This window comes from Rhinolophus hipposideros (assembly GCF_964194185.1).
Source record: "Rhinolophus hipposideros genome assembly, chromosome: 14".
NCBI classification, from domain to species: Eukaryota; Metazoa; Chordata; class Mammalia; order Chiroptera; family Rhinolophidae; genus Rhinolophus; species Rhinolophus hipposideros.
Genome location: NC_138060.1, coordinates 42,861,558 through 42,878,678, shown reverse-complemented (window position 1 = coordinate 42,878,678; position 17,121 = coordinate 42,861,558). Strand labels below are relative to the sequence as shown.

At 40.4% G+C, this 17,121-nt stretch overlaps 1 pseudogene across 1 annotated transcript; it reads left to right on the top strand.

The window, feature by feature from the left end:
• Positions 1-15,789: 15,789 nt before the first annotated feature.
• LOC308507627 (small ribosomal subunit protein uS2B-like) lies at positions 15,790-16,359 on the top strand (annotated as a pseudogene). Its single transcript has one exon. The product of its transcript is annotated as a small ribosomal subunit protein uS2B-like (transcript).
• The last annotated feature ends 762 nt before the right edge of the window (positions 16,360-17,121 follow it).

The following is a 17,121-nucleotide window of genomic DNA, read 5'->3' as shown; positions in this document are numbered from 1 at the left end:
ACCATTATTTAAGACCACTTTGGGCATGAGAACTGAATGTATAAGGCGAGGGGTTATTATTATGTTTCTGTGTGTGTGTGCTTTAGCAGGAAGCCTTTCAATCTGTTGTTTGAGGAGGGTGCGGATTATGAAAAATTAATGCATTTCCCTCCCCTAAGGAGGAGGTGTGCTGCTGGGGGAGGAATTGGCATTATGGTTGTATGTAGCGGGCTCTTGGGAAGGGTAAATAAATTTTGGGATATTCAGATCCCATCCCTCTTGCCTGTTCAAGCTATGTCCTTTCTATTTTCTCCTCTCTCATGAACCATTTATTGCACTTTCTGTATTGAATCATTCCTGTTTATTATATAAACATGCTTTTAAAACAAAATTTACCCTTACCAAATTTATCTCCAACCACTCTCCTATTATTCTACACCCATTCAAGGCCATACAAACTAGCTTTCTCCTATTCCTTTACACCCATTCTTCACTTTATCTGATTCTACTCTCACTGCCCCTTAAAAATTGCATTTGTCAAGGACACCAGTGACTTCCATGGAGCAAATCCAATGGCCAGTTCTCTATTCTTGACTCGTATGACCTCTTTGGCATCCAACACTGATGACATCCCTTCTTTTTTGAAACACTTACCTTTCTTGATTTTCTACTCTCCTCGTTTTCTCTCCCGCTGCTCTCTGGCTACTCCTTCTCAATGTCATTATTTGACTCCTCCCCTTCACCCAAATCTAAACTTCAGACTTTCTCTGGTTTTCGTCTGAACTGAGTACTGTTTTTTCTCTCTCTCCCAGTGTTTCTCGGTTATGGTGCTCTGGCCATTTTGGGCAAGGCAGTACATGTTTTGTGGGATGTTCTTTGCATTGAAGGACTTTCAGCATCCCTGGTATCCAGGCACCTAATTCCCATCTTGTCTTCAGGTTTTTCATAAAGTTGACTCCGAAAGGAGGAATTTGTGCACAGGTTTTATTCAGAAAGAGCTCCCAGGAGGATTGGAAAGAGTATGGAGAAGTAGGGCAGGGAATGAGAGACACAGAAACAGTGATGTTTCAGGCCAAGTCCCAGCCTCAGACTGGTCCCCAGAGAAGCTCTGAGCATAAATTACACCTCAAGGTTGTCTTGATTTGAAACAAGGGAGCTAGTTTTTTGTATTACTACTTTCCTCATTCACTGGTAAGGACTGATGTGTGTGTGTGTGTGTGTGTGTGTGTGTGTGTGTGTGTGTGTGTTGCACCAAGGGTATTTGGTGCAAGTGGGTCAGATATGCACTTCCAAGCATTTCAACTCTCTGTGTTTGCAGCCAAAAGCAGTCCAGTAGCTCAAAAGAAATCATTGAAGAAAGTTTCAGGTGCAACACCTTAGAAGCAAAGTACCCAGAAGATGTTTAGAATTGCTAAGGAGAATTCCAGCGGAGCTGGGTAGAGCACAGACAGAATCTGTTACAATTGTCTATAACATGGATGGAAGGAGGAGGTTGGGTGGAGGCTGCATGTAAGGAAGAGGAGAAGGGAGGGTGGGTCTGACTGATCAGAGCCCCGAATCCCATTCATGAGAGAAATCCCTTTCAGGTCTGTTTTCTGGGAAGTCCTCAGATGAATGGCTATGAGAAGACTATGTAAGAGTTACAGTGTATGTTCATAGGAGCTCAATTGCTATAGAGGCCTGCTTTCAGCCTTTGGATTCAAGAGTCAATTCCGGGAGGAGCTGTCCACTTTGCTTGTAGGTCAGCGACCTGACCTCCAAGTGCCCTTCACTGCATGTGTCGTGTCTCCTCCCAGCATGGCTCCCAGACTCCTCTGGACATAATGAGATCCCCGGTGGAGTGAAGTATAGGCGGTCTCCCCATTATCAATGATAAACAGGAATGTCTGCTTTGTTGTGTCTTTCAGATTGAGGTTTTATAATTTTAAAAAAATCACTAATTTGATAATTTTAAAAGTTAAGAAACTGTTTAATAAACGATTATACTTGTGAGTTTTAAAAGACCGTTGCAGACAGAGTACATGTGAGTACATCACAATTTGGGAAGAGAGGCAACTGGATGCTTTATTATATGGAAATATTAAAAAGTAGAGAGAGAAGAATATTCAATTCTAATACCTAAAGACAAGAGATTTTAACATTTTGATTTACTGCTTTTAAATATTTTTCCATATCATGCTTTTCCCATCTAATATTATAGTAAAAGCCCTTGCAGATGCTGCTGAATATTCTTGGACAACATTATTTGAAATTGCATGTATCTTGCTTTATTCAACATGTTCCCGATGGTTGGATATTGAAAGTTTTAATGATTCTGTTTCATGGATACCACTGCCTTGAACAAGATCATAAAAAGGGGAGTGTGTACGTGTGTGTGTGTGTGTGTGTGTGTGTCTGTTTGGATAACCTCCCAAAATACTTTAGGGCTTGGTGTGGTTTTAAAGGCTGTTTAAAGTTTCTTTGATTACTCCTTGCTTCAAGCAAGGGCTCTTACTTAATTCCCCTCCTCTTGAACATGAGATGCACTTAGTGACCCACATCTAATGAATAGAGTATGGCAGAAGTGATGGGTGTGACTTTGGAGACTAGGTCATAAAGGATCTGCAACTTCTTCCTTGCTTCCTCTTGGAACACCTGCTCTGAGGAAAGCCAGTTGACATGTTATGAGGATGGTCAAACAGTCCTGTGGAGAGGTTCATATGGTGACTTCTACTCACAGCTTTCTTCAGACCCTCCATCCAAAAGCCAGTCAAGGGAATCATTTTGGAAGCAAATCTTGCACAAGTCTGTAGATGAATGCAGCCCGAGCCAACCTATTGGCTACAGCCTCAGGAGAAAACCTGAATGGAGCTACCCAGTGAAGCTGCTTCTGAATTCCTAACCCACAAAAACTGAGAGATAGAATTGTCTGTTGTTTGGGGTAATTTTTGATATAACAATAGATAACTAATATATGGCTTTTGATATATTCAAATTGCCTTTTCAAAAAGTTATATCCATTTATTCACTCCTCAAAAAAATAGATGAGAATGGCTGTTTTACTATGCCCTTTTCAGTTGAATTTTTATGACTTAAAGAAAGAAATCTTTGCTAATGTAGAAATAAATTATTATAACTCCTAGTTTCTTTTATTCTGCTTAGTTTAAAATTAGAGTTCAAATAATTTCAATGTCACTTAATGAAACTTTAAGGAAACCATTAACACAAAGGCTTTAGAAAATGCAAAACACTGATTTAAGTTATTGCTCCTTATTGAGAAAGAATAAGAAAGGGTAGAAAATATTCACATATCATTATCACAATATTTAAGTTAATTTTATGATATTCTTTTTCTTGTCATTATGAAGTTAAGCTTCAGTCGAAAATGTTTACTAAGAGTGACAAACGTTTCCTGTAATCTTGAGAGTTTTTCTTTAATAGATCCAAGGATTGTTGATTTGAAACCTTAAGAGTATTAATGTTTCTTATTGGCAACTATGTTTGCTGGAATTTTTAAGCTAGAGGACCTAAATTTTATTTAAAGTTGTTTATTTCTTACAGAAGGTGGCTTTGCTCCTCAACCTTGTGATAATTGTTAACCATAACCTCCCTCACTAATCTGGTTACAGTGATCTCAAGCAGCTTTTAAAAATATTGAAGTAGGGAAAATATAAGTCATACAGGTAAAAATAATCATTGTACCAGTATAATAGAATCAGCCCTCCAAAAATTGGTATCTCAATTTCTCTCTACACTCTTCTGATGAATTAAAAATAGGGAGGAGGGGTCCTTATGTTAAAATGTTGATAAAGCCTAGAATGAAATGTAACGTTTGTAGGTTTTCAAATAGCCTCATATATGAGAATATGCACAGTACAATCAACTACTTTATTAGTTCTCTGTTTTCAAAAGCCCACCCATTTCTCTTCATGATTATTTTGAATTTGTAGAGCTCTTTAACTGCTTTGAAGTCACTTCCGTGAGTGAAATTGGAGAGACCGGTATTGCCCATTCCATCACAGAAGCCTAAAGCTGGATGTACTATTATTGCACTAACAGTACAGGCTTAGCAGCTAAATGCATGGACTGTCAAGACATAGCATAGAAGGGAAAATGCGCCACTGAAATGAAAAACAACTTACTATGCTTACTAACACTGACATTTTAATTTAAAACTCCTGGAAAACAATGCATTCATTTGTATTTCCTGAATTTACTCATGTAAAGTGTTAATCAGGGAACTTCTGGAGAGGTCTTTGGTTTGCATTGTTTTTTCCATTTTCTGGAAATCCTCCAAGTTTGACCTCCTACACTATATGATTTTCATTCTAAATACAAGTGGAAAGGTACTACCTCATGAAGTTTTTTCTAGCGTCCACGAAAGCATCACATTAGTTGCCTTCTTATTTTAAAAAATATATTTAAAATGTGTTTTATATAGATGTATTTATTTGTAAATATAAATGTTTTTATTTCAATATATTTTAAATATATCAATACTGCATATTTATTCTGTAGTTCAGGGAGATGGTATGCGAACAGTTTTGTATTTGCTCATTTGAACAAGACACCTCCAATTCTTCTTGGAATAAAGCATATATTAACAAACAAAGGTGAGCTTAAACAAAGATTGGCGGTTTTACTGTGTTCTGACTTTGTAACAAAATTGGTGTTATTCTATTTATTTTTATGTGGATCTGCCATGAAAAATTTTAAGAAACTTCCAAACTTATAATAATTAGGAAAACTGTGATTTTTTTTTTCTTGCCTTCAGGTCCTCTCAAACTTTGATTTTTAGAAATAAATTTGCTTGGCTAAATTTATTTCTGATATCAATAGAAGAGTTTACAAAGAAATGTACAGCACTTACATTTGGCAGAAACACTAATCTTTTTAAACTATGGGGGAAGAAAATCATTTTGATGTAGTTGCCTCGCCTCCCTGAGTATGTTTTCAACCATGGCATCCCATAAAAAAGTTGCTGCCCACAGATGGTCAAAATGTACAAACTTCCAGTTCCAAGATAAAGAAGTGCTAAGGATGTAATGTACAGCATGATGGCTGTAGTTAACAGTGCTGCACAGTGTATAGGAAAGTTGTTAAGAGAGTAGATCCTAAGAGTTCTCATCACAAGGAAAAAAAATTTGTTTTCTATTTTTGCTTTTCTTTTTTTTTTAATTAATTAATTTATTTTTTTAATTTATTGGGGTGACAATTGTTAGTGCAATTACATAGATTTCAGGGGTATGATCCTGTCTTACATCATCTATAAATCTTTTGCTTTTCTTTTTATTGTCACTGTATGAGATGATGGATGTTAACTAAACTTATTGTGGTACTCATTTCACAATATATGTAAGTCAAACCGTTATGCCATACACCTTAAATTTGTATAGTGATGTGTGTGAACTATAGCTCAGTAAAACTGGGGGAAAAGTCACTGCCACTGTTCCTTGGTTTGTGCAGGATTCATTCTGGGTCTTTCCTCACAGTGTTGGCTTTGAACCACCTCCCCTGCCTCCCTCCTATTGTCTGTTTACCTGGACTTTTCCTCCTGGTGTGTGGCTTGGGCTAGATAGCCATCCCAGTTCTACATACAGCCCTTCCTGACACATCCGTCACTTATCACTCATACCTGATGCTAGATCTGGGCATCTGGCATCCACCATCTCTCTTGGCCGGGCCCTGGAGGCTCTGGGCCTTCACTCATCCAGAAGTGGGAACTGGACTTCTGCAGACACTGTTTCCTCCTATGCATGATGATATAGAAAACAGGGCAGAAAGTTGCCAGGTATTGCCTTTTCTGATGAGTGTCCTTTCACACATCATATGTTTTAAGTTAGGTATATAAAAAGAGACAAACATGTGTTTGAAAAAGTAGCTAAAGGTGTACTTCTTTCCTATGAAAAAGAGTCTCCTATCATTTTGGGTGGCTTTGGAAAATGAAACAAAACAGATTATCGTGAAAACTATCTGTATTTCTTGTAGCAAGAGTTCCCATTAGCTTTAATTCCATTTTTGTAAGAAAACAAAACAAAAACCAGCACAATAGTCTTCTGTGTATGGGTCAGTTTCTAAACAACCCCCACCAGATACTAAGTAATCTTATTAGACTTTGTTTTTAGTATTGCCAGCTTCTCTAGGCCATGCTGCATTTCTGCCAGAGTCATTTAAAAAGTGCAAGTTTGAGCTTGATACTCTTCTTAAAAAGAAAGGAAATCTGCAACAACAAAAATATCCCCTTTCAACTCATGTAAGCCACCATGATCAAGCCAGTCCTAACTCCTGTGCGTGGTTTCTCTTCCTAGAATTCTCCGTTGTCTACTTCTTGATCGCCAATTTCTCCCCATGACCACCTTGACTATCTCTCCTGTGTAAACTTCCACTTGCCTTTGTTGAGTCAATCCTACTTGATGCCATGGCTGTATGTTGCGTGTAACACTGTTTCTCACTTTAAGTATTCATCCTTCTGTTCCAGTCTTTTAGATGCTTGAGGGTAGAGCCCTTATCTCTTTTGTGACCCCCGAACATGGGTGCTCACGAAATATGCGGGGAACGAATGAATGATGTTGAGGAACAATGAAAAGCCAGACCCAGCAATTGATTTGAAACATGAAGCCATGATATGGCCATCAGACCCTATGACACAAATTGTTGTGTCATCTCCTAAAAATAGTAACTTTAGCCCATGGAATGTTGGACCACCCACAGCCCTGGTGTGGGAAAGCAAACTCTGACAGCGTCTCAATAATACTCCTCTCCAGCTGGCCAAGGAATACTGAGTCAATGCTTTTCTCTATAAAACCAATACATTTTTATTTGCGTTGTCATTTATCAACCTCTGAATACCTTGTTGTAGGTAGAATGATGGAGCTGAACGAGGGATTTCTTTGAGACTGCCTGGCTGGCTGCCCAGGCAGTTTTCTCTTGGGTGTCATTGTCCCAGCAGGGCTGCCCTGTTCTAGGTCTGGTTTTTTGACTTGCACAACCTTAATGTTTCATTCAGCATAGAAAGGATCCTATAACCAAACCCACAAGACTGATTTATATTAATCAAGATTCTGATTGATTAATTTACAATGAAAAATATAACTAGCAAGCAGGGGAGAAATTTCTATTAGCTGGGTAGAGTGTTCTTACCACTTTATGAGAAACAAATGTTTAAAACAAGTTGTGTAGTGGATTCAAATGAAGAGAAAGAAGACGAGTGTCACTGAGCTATGAGTCTGATGCTCCACTTCTCTCGTGGACCCGAGCCGCCAAGCCGACTGGACATTTGTGTTCAGGGTCTGTGGATGGGGGACCTACTAAAAGTCTTCGTATTTTGACTTCCCACTTACGAGAGCCCCAATGCAGTCTGTTCCTGCTATCAACAGGATTTCTTCAGATGAGGCAAAATAAAACTGTCAGGTCTCAAATAGTCATATTAGAATTATAAACCAGTAAGAGTCCTGTCACACTGTACTCTTGTGGACACCTTGATTGGACTTCAGTACTTTCAAGTTCCTGCAGCCCTACATTTTCTTGAATTAATTCCTACACTTAGCTAATCTCATCCATTATGTATTAACACTTATTAATTTCATTCTTAGAAAACGGTTACATTATTTATAGGTTTGGGGGGGGATCTGGGCTTTGCTACTAATGTTGATAAGACAGTTTTTGGGTACGTGGTTCACTGCCACACTCCTTGTAAATACTAATTGATAATTATTTCTTCTGCAGTGCTTTTCAGACCACCAGTCCTCATCCATTAGTGTGTTCATAAAATCAAATTAGTGAGTTCTGACCTGTGGCTTAAAAAGGAAATGGAATAAAAAGTATTAGAATGCACTGCACATAGTGAGGTAAACATTGTTTTATATGTATTTTGTGTATTAGGTTGTGATGTAAAACTTTTTTTTGACTCTGAGTCAGGGTTAGATACCACTCTTAGATATCAGAGCTTTATCCTCTGTTTTAGAGAAGAAGATGTTCTTTGTGTGTGAAACTCTTAGGAAATTTATTTAAATAAAACCTCAGCTAGGAAGAGCCCTGCTATAGAGGGGACGGACAGTGTATAGTGTCAGAGGTCTGCAGAAATGTCCCATATTGGAGTGTGTGACTGGAGCAATGATTAAAAAATAGGTGTAAAACATGTCAAGCCAAAATGAGATGAGAAAGCAGCTGGTAGAAAAGACAGGAGAAGCTCTGGACACTGGCAGGTCACTATTTCCCTGTAGCTCAAGTCTTTCTTTTGCACTGGAACTCAGGGTTCCCAAATATCAGAGTAGGGCTGCACCGATTTCCATATGGACATGATCACAGTGATTTCTGCTCAGACTCAGCCAGTCGGGATAATGAAGAGATTTCCATATGAAATTCTTACTGTGGTAGGAAATTGCTTTCATAAGCACAAAAATGTGGCATATATCTGGGTACTCAAAGGTAAGTGTTTGGCAAAGTCTTTGAGGCACGTCTCCATTCAGCCATTTTTCCATCCATTTGACTGTCCATCGGTCCATCCAGCCACAGCTTTTTGAGCACCTATGTATTCTGTGCAAGAAGTTTGCCCTCACATGGTGTATTTTCAATGTCAGGAAATCCTGGTTGGAAGGGAATTTAAAAGTTATTTGATGTAGTTCTTCTCAGATGAATGCATAGTCTCTACAGAGCCCCTGGCAGCTGATCAGGCTTCTGCCATCATGGGAATACACCCCTCTGACGGAGAATGTTCTTCCTGGTGGTAAACTGAAATCTGCTTTTCTCTAAAGCCCCTCAAAATTTCTCATCTGATCCCCAAATGGCTAAAAATTCTAAAGAGCTTCCTGCTGCCTACTTGCTCATCCTAATTCCTGAGCCACTTCCTTGATTGGCAGGCTTCTGAGCTAATTTTAATATAGCTGCTAGCACGTTAGGATTTGCATTCGTACCAGAGGATGGGATCAAGAACATGTCTGCTGTCTGGTAGGTTTGAGGTGTGCCCCATTCCAAGCCACATCATTTAATCTCCCACTTTGGTGCTTCGCCCTTGTGCCTTTGCTTCTTTCTGGTGTTGGGTGGTCCTTATAGGATTCCTCTGGGACTGAAATCTCACTCTGAATCTCATCCTAACTGAGTTCTTGACAACCTTCCAGGCTTTTCCAGTCCCTCCACCCCCAGCCATTGGGTGAATGGGATTCAACCTGAATTGTCCCCCCCCCCCTCTGACGGCACGATGATGCACACATCTGCTCGTGCAGATGGAACCGTTGGAAACTGATGCCATCTGAAATCGAGGCTTAGCTAGCCATGTACCTTAGAGCATTGTAATCTAGATTTTTGGCTTATTTCCTGGGGGCCAGTCCTAATGCCAGATGAGTCTCTTCTTCTGGATTTTTCTGCCTAGTCTTATCTTGGAGGTTCCAGCCTGCCTCTCAGTGAATCTCTCCAATTTATGCATGCATATTGGTTCTAATTCTAGCTGATGGGGCCATGTATACCACACGTCTTCATGTGTATGAAGATGCTTAGCGTTTCAGCTCTCTTTTGCTGCATAACAAACCTCCCCAACACTCCGAGGCTCAACACAAGAACAATAATATTTTTTGCTAATGACCTTGCAATTTGGCAGAAGTCGGTGGTGGAAAGCTCATTTTTGCTCCATGAGGCGTTAGCCAGGGTAGCTTGACGAGGTAGGGATTTACTCCAAGTGGTTGGCTTACATGGGCTGGCAGGGAGTTTGGTTGGAGGTATTGGCTGGGTGCCTCAATTCTGCTACGTGTGGGCCTACCTTTTTAGCTGCTTGAAATTCCTCATAGCAGGGTAGTTGAGTTCTAAGAGAGAGGAAATGGAAGCAGTCAGTCTTCTTAAAAACTGGGCCTGGACTTGGCAGTGTCACTTTCCCTGTGTTCTCTTGGTCAAAATGGTCACGGATTCAGCTCAGATTTGAGGGTTGGAAAATATAACTATACTTCTTGATGGAGAAAATAGACAACGGTTTTGCAGCCATCTATAATCCATCACAGTTAGTATAGGCACATCTTGCCCTGTCCTCTTTGCTTCACCCCTGCTCCCACCTCTTCAGTGTTCTCTAGGTTAAAAAGCCCTTGTTCTTTGGCAACAATCTGAATTTCATCAATATGTAAACATTTACTTTATAAATAATAACTATGGTCATGTCAGGATTGCAATAGATTCAAGGAGCTGCTGCAATGACTAAGACATGGATATTGCCCTATAGGAAACCGTTTCCTCCTATGATCTAGTTTTAATCCTTTTTCCCCTTCAGCATTTCACCAAGGACTTAATGCGATATTTTAATTTAAATCTATGATGGAGACTAGAACAAGATTTTTACTTCCTTTGTATTAAGGCTTATGTCTTTCTTGATGTAAAGCAAGGTCATGCACATTTCTCTGAGTTACATTTCATTGTTAATGGACACTGAACTTATTATTGATTATAACCTTAAGGCTGTTTTTGCTAATGTCCTGTTGGTGTGGCATGATACTTCCATTTTGCACTTTGGAAGCTGGGTTTTAGATACAATTCAGCTACTTAACAGCTATCCTTATAAAGTTTTACCCCGTTAGATCTAGACTACTGCTCTACTCTGTCAAGATAATTTAGAGCCTCATCTCTTGTCCACCACACCAATGCTTGGTTAACATGAAGTTCGTGGTAGTGCTCTTAGGTATTCAGGAAAATAATCGATAAAAAATGTTAAACAAACTGAATATAGAACCCTCTGATCTGCCACTAGAAACCTAGGATGATGCAGGAATCATCACTCAATTTTCCGATTGTTCTTACACCTCACCCATAAAACTTCATTTGATCCAATAGCATACCATAACAAAATCTCTTGCTGTCCTAGAATTTCACATAAATGGAATCATGCAACATGCACTGTTTTGTACCTAAGGTTCTTTCACTAAACAATGTTTTATATATTCATTCACGATTGTTGCATAGATCTGTAGCTCCTTCCTTTTTATTGCTGAGTAGTGTTCTGGTATATGGATATGCCACTGTTTATTTTAACATTCTCTTGTTGGTCTGGGTGCTTTCCAGTTTGGGGAGATTATGGATAGGGCTGCTATGATCATTTTAGTACAGTTCTTGAGGACATACGGTTCCATTTCTTAGACAAATACCTAGGGGTGCAATGGTTGGATCACATGGTAGGTGTATGTCTAACATTTTCAGAAACTGCTAAACTGTTTCCAAAGTGTTTATATTTTAAACATATATTTTAAGATTGTGTGGTTCTAGATTTCTGGTTTGTAGAAAGTGTATCAAGACTTGAATAAGAAGGCAATATTCACGTTAGGCTTACAATGACATTTCCTATGAGAATGAGGATAGTCACTACAGATAGCTAGCTCAGCCATCAACACCATTTCCCCCATAATTATGCTATAAATTAGGGGTGACCCCTGAGCCTCTTCTGGTAAGAATTCAATGTCTAAAAGGTGAACACGAAATCCTCCAAGGTGTTCTTAAGAGGTGCCTAAAGGAAAAAAAACAGGCTGTGATGTTATATAAGTTAATAATTTTAAGGAGCCCATAGGCCTGGCAGTGGAATGAAATACTTAACAATAATTCAAAAACGGCTTGCAGAAACTTAAAAATGTGAATCATTTAGTGGGGCTGAAATTATGCTCCTGACACATATGTGTGGCGCGAGAGCACTTACCTGGGAATTTATTACCAGCTTCTGAGCAAACAAAGCCTGACCTACATTTGACTAAAGTCAGCTGTCTTTGGTTAATCCTATGGGCTCCTTTTTATTAATGTCACAATTGCTAATGTGGTATAACATTGTCATTACTGAATGGCACCGCGGGATGAGCTGCAGCTGTTCTTTCTGTTTCTGAACCTACTGAGTCATTAAATCTGAGTTTAGGGGAATACAAGTGGTAAAGATTATTCAAATTCTGATTGAGAAATAGGACTACTGGGAAATTGTGGGTACACAGAGTAAAACTTTGAATCAATCAAGGTTCCTTTTTTTGTGTGTGAATCTTGAATGTGCAATCTTGTTCTTTATGTTTAATTTGAAATCGAATGTCAAGGAAATAGAAGGTAAATTTAAGAAAAGAAAAGAATCATAATAATTATCTGATGAGTCTTTTTTTTCTGGTGGCAAAGTAATGTCTTGTTACTGGGAAAATATTAGGAAGATCATTTTGCTTCAAAGGATCCTAACATTTTGATTTAAGAATCCTAATATTAACTTAAGAAGGATATGCTTTTGTTTTAACAAGCCAGGGAAGAATCAATGTCTCTTTAGTATCTAAGGGAAATTTTGTTGTTCTGTTTGTAGGTATTCCTTGTAAAAACTTCTGTCTTCTTTTGGAATTCTGACTGTGCCTTTGGCCCAGTCAGATTAGGAGTTGTAAAGGGTATGATCCTGCAGTTCCCCAATTGAGCCAAGTCACTTTAGGGTACCTCAGAAAATCTGTTTTTGAGCAAAGCACAGTGATATTCAATGTTCACTGGATATCACATAAACTACTAATCCAAGATAGCTCACAATTTCTTCAGTAAGATTGAGCTACATCCCCTTCAATGGTGCCACATATTTGTGAAGCTGGGTTTTTGATAGTTACTGAGATAAATAGCAATTCCCATATAAAAAGCAAAGTGCACCAGGCGATGAGGGTGGTAGTCTAATCTGATTCCAATGTTTGAGAAGTTGTGCATTTCCCAATTGATGTAGACATCCCAATTTGTAAGTCCTTGTAGTTATTTAAGGATGAAATATAAACCTGTTTTCTTTCAGTTTATGTGTATTATTTTTTCAAAGGGCTAATAAGCTGTCAGGAGAAAAACTTAAACAAGTTTTACTGACCTAACTATTTAGTAAGTAGAACAGTTGGTTATTTCTTTTGGGCCAGGGACACTGTGAAATAATTATGGAGTCACTAAGGATCCTTTGAAAGTGAGAAATTTGGGGGGACCTCTTGATATAATGTGATGATCATTTAAAGTAATGTCTGAGCTGTTATGTTTATTCAATTACTGTGCAGTGATTGAATTTGAAGTGATTTTAAATTTGTAGTGAGTCAATTTGAAATGATTTTAAAATGTTGGGAGCAATGGAGTTCAGAGATCGGCATTGCTGAAGCTCATATTTTCTAGATGATATTTTGGAAGTCAGGCTTCTGTAATGACTTCATTGACTCTAGGCAAAATTTTTAAGTTGAAAAGCTGTCTCTTGCATCATACCTCGGAGGCATAGAAGTTCCTGGATATCTGGACTGCCTGCTCCTACTACTTAGAGTGTGGTCTGTGGACCAGCAGCTCACTAGAAATGTAGAATCTCAGACCCCACGCCAGACCGGCTGAATCAGAACCTACATTAGAAAAATATCTCCAGATGACCCATTGTGGGGACAAAGCCCCAAAAAACAGTTTCCAGGCTCTCGGCCTCACATAGAAAGGTGCTGGCTCGGGTAGTAAATGGCCATCAACTGTGATCAGATGGCTAGCAGCTGTGGCTAGTTGGCCGTCAGCTGTAACCAGTGAGCCATTGGCCACTAATATAACTGCCGTGGCTACGCTGGCAAAAAAGGAATGAAGGCTAGCAAGAGAGGATTGCAGAGAGGCGGATGCTGCCGGTGAGAATATAGTGATATGACTCCCCTACTTATGGCTCCGTGGGTGTTCCTTTTTGGCCTTACCGTGTCCTGCGTTCTTATGTGGGGAGCGGGAGCAGAGACCCCCCAGACGCCCCGCACGACAAACGGTAGAGCGAGCAGGCCGCCCTGCACGACACCCATATACACATTAAAGTTTGAGAAACCCTGCTCTTCCACCCTAGTCACATCCCACCTCAGTCTTCCTGTATGGAACAACCCCCTTCCCTTTTCCATGTGTCTGTAAAACCTAATTTTTCTGCACGCTATTTATTTGGCGCCTTACTTCCCACTAGTTACACCGAACCTTCCTTATGAATCAGTGACTGATAATAGTTGAAATGTCCTATCATAACATAGGAATTTTGGAAGAAGCTTCATATAAACACTTATGTAACCCATTGTTTTCAAAATATCTGACAGTTTTGGACTGGATATTTGTGTCCCCCCCCACCAAAATTCATGTATTGAATCTCTAACCCAGCAATGTGATGCTATTTGGATATGGAGTCTTTGGGAGTAATTGGGGTTAGATTAGGTCATGAGGGTGGGGCTCTCACGAAAGGATTAGTGCTCCTTTAAGAAGAGACACCTGAGAGCTAGCCACCCCCCCCCCCCCCGACTCCTGGCATGAGAACAAATAAGAGGTCATGTGATATGAGCATATCATGAGATGGCACCTGCCTTCAATCTAAAAGAGGCTTCAGGATGAAACCTACCTTGCTAGCATGTTGATCTTGGACTTCCCAGCCTTCAGAACTGTGAGAAATAATTTTTGGTTGTTCAAGCCACTCAGTCGATGGCATTTTGTTCTGGCAGTTTGAGCTAAGGCACTGACCATAGCCAGCACCTGGCACTCTTGGGAGGCCCTGCACGTTTTAATTCAGTAGTTCTTTGGCCCAGAAAGTTATTTATGCATAGTCTACCAAGTGAGTATTAGGGTCAGATATGTTATTAACCCACTATTTCCCAAATGTACTTGATTTTAAGACTCACCTGAGGACTTGTTTGAAACACCCAGGACTCTCCTTGGGCACATCTGCTTGGAATAAGACCCTATGAATTAGTGTTTTTAACAAACACCCTACATGACTCTGATAATGAGGTAATTTGGGGACACTTTTTCTTACCCAGTTCCATAAAACTGATGGCATTTTGGACACTTGTTGTGGACCAATAGGAAAATATTAGTGAGCCTCTCCACTTAGAAGATCCTCTTACCGAGGTGGCTCCAGCAAAAACTGTGAAGTTGGCGATGTCATTATTCAGGTCCTTTTAACTTTGCTTGCAATGTACCTGCCTTTCTTCCTGGTGATCAAGGCTGTTGTCAGCCTCCTGCATCCTGGTATGCTCTTGGATTCTGGACCACTGGGAAGGCATTTGATAAGAAATTCAACTAAGTTATGTACGACCAGTTGCAACTTTATACAATATTCTTCCCATGTGGGCTTGAAGTTCAATACGGGCAATTCTTTTCCTAGAAATAAATGCAGGACAGTGTGTAAGTGTGGGGTGGTGGTGGTCATGGGGGATGATAGTTTTAAGACAAGAGAATGTTCTTCATGCCCCCCTTAATAAGAAGCTGTCTAATCTAAGCATAAATAGGTTGGTTTCTGGTTTTTCCCATTTGCTTCTAATCAAGTTGGCTCTGAATATAATCCCAGCAGAAGTATCTCTTTTTCTTAATTAACTTTTTTTTAATTAAAGTTTATCGGGGTGACAATTGTTAGCAAAGTTACGATACATTTCAGGTGTACAATTCTGCAATACATCATTTATATCTCACATTGTGTGCTCACCACCGAGTCAGTTCTTTTCCGTCACCATATATTGGATCCCCTTTACCCTCATCTACCACCAAACGTACTTTCTACCACCAAAAGTACTCCCCAGAAGTATCTTAAAAACTTGTCCAAGGAAGATTTTCTAAATCTATAGACTTTGAAAAGCTGTCAGATTGGATCGTTACTTTTGTCTTATGAATGTCTTCAACCTTTCTCAGTGCAGCCAACTCATTGTCTTGTCTTCTACCTACACTTTGGAGGGGTAGGCTCACTGTGTACTCCAAAATGGGTTTGCCTGGTGTGGAGCAGCAGGCAGGGACGTCAGGCATGTGAGATAGGAAAAAGGGATGTTAAACGTGGGGAAGAGCCTTTCTGCACTACCCAGGTCCATATGGCATTGTTCCGGGTCCCCACTTTCTGCAACTTAAAGGGAAAATTTCACAATGTGCGGAGCCCTTGGTGTCCTGCAAATGAAGGAGGAGGATGTCCTCAGACTCCTTGCAGCAGGAACCCACTTAGGTGGCCCCCACCTTAACTTCCAAATGTGACAGTACATCTACGAAAGGAAAAATGATGGCATCTACATCATAAATCCGAAGAGAACTTGGGAGAAGTTTCTGAGGGCGGCTCATGCATTGTTACCACTGAAAACCCGGCTGATGTCAGTGTCATATCCTCCAGGAACACTGGCCCACGAGCTCCTGTTGCTGGCAGCTTCACTCCTGGCACCTTCACTAAGCAGATCCAGGAAGCCTTCTGGGAGCCGCAACTTCCGGGGGCTACTGAGCCCAGGGCGGATCGGCAGCCTCTCACAGAGGCTCTTAGTTAACCTGCCTACCATCACTCTGTGTAAGTCAGACTCTCCTCTGCACTATGTGGACACTGCCATCCTGAGTAACAACAAGGGGGCTCACTCAGAGGGTGTGAGGTGGTGGGTGCTGGCCCGGGAGGGTCTATGCATGTGCGGCACCATCTCAAGAACTTCTGGAACTTTGGTGGGAGGTCCCACCTGATCTCCACTTCCGCAGAGACTGTGAAGAGACTGAAAAGGAGGGCAGGCAGCGGGGGAAAAGGCTGTGCCCAAGGAGGAATTTCAGGGTGAATGTACTTCTCTGGCTCCCAAATTTACTGCAACTCAACCTAAGGTGGCAGAAGGGTCTGGATGCTCCTGGGTCCTCTGTGCCTATCCAGCGGTTCCCTGCCACTGAGGACTGGTCTCCAGCCACCACCACCCAGGCCCAGGATCAGGTAAGAACAACCACCGAGTGGTCTTAAGCTCTTCTTTCACAGACTGTTAAACAGACAATAGAAATAAGGTCGATGGAAACTAAACAGTTTAAAAAAAAAAATTAAAAAGTGGGAAAGGGCAACTTTATAGCAGTAGAATCTAGGGCCCTTGGAGGAGTGATTGCCGTGTCCCAGTGTAAGGTAGGGCTGGGAATGGAACTTGGGTCTTCTGATTCCTGCTCTGCTTTTCCAGGTAATGAACGTGATAATTGCAAACATTTATTGAGTTCTTATTACGTATTTACTCCACCTGTGAGGTTGATACTGCTGCTTCCTCATTTTGCACATGAGGAAACTGAGAGCTAGAGGACCGTACAACTTAGGTCCAAAGATGTGTTATTTATTGAGTGTTGGATCCTTGTGCCAGTGATCAGTTTCATGTCTCTCAACTCCTGATTTGTCCTTCAGTATTTGCTCTGTGATAATGGATTGGACATTGTCAGCACTTCTCTTTTTCCGGGGGTGATGTTAAGCTGTATCAGTAGAGG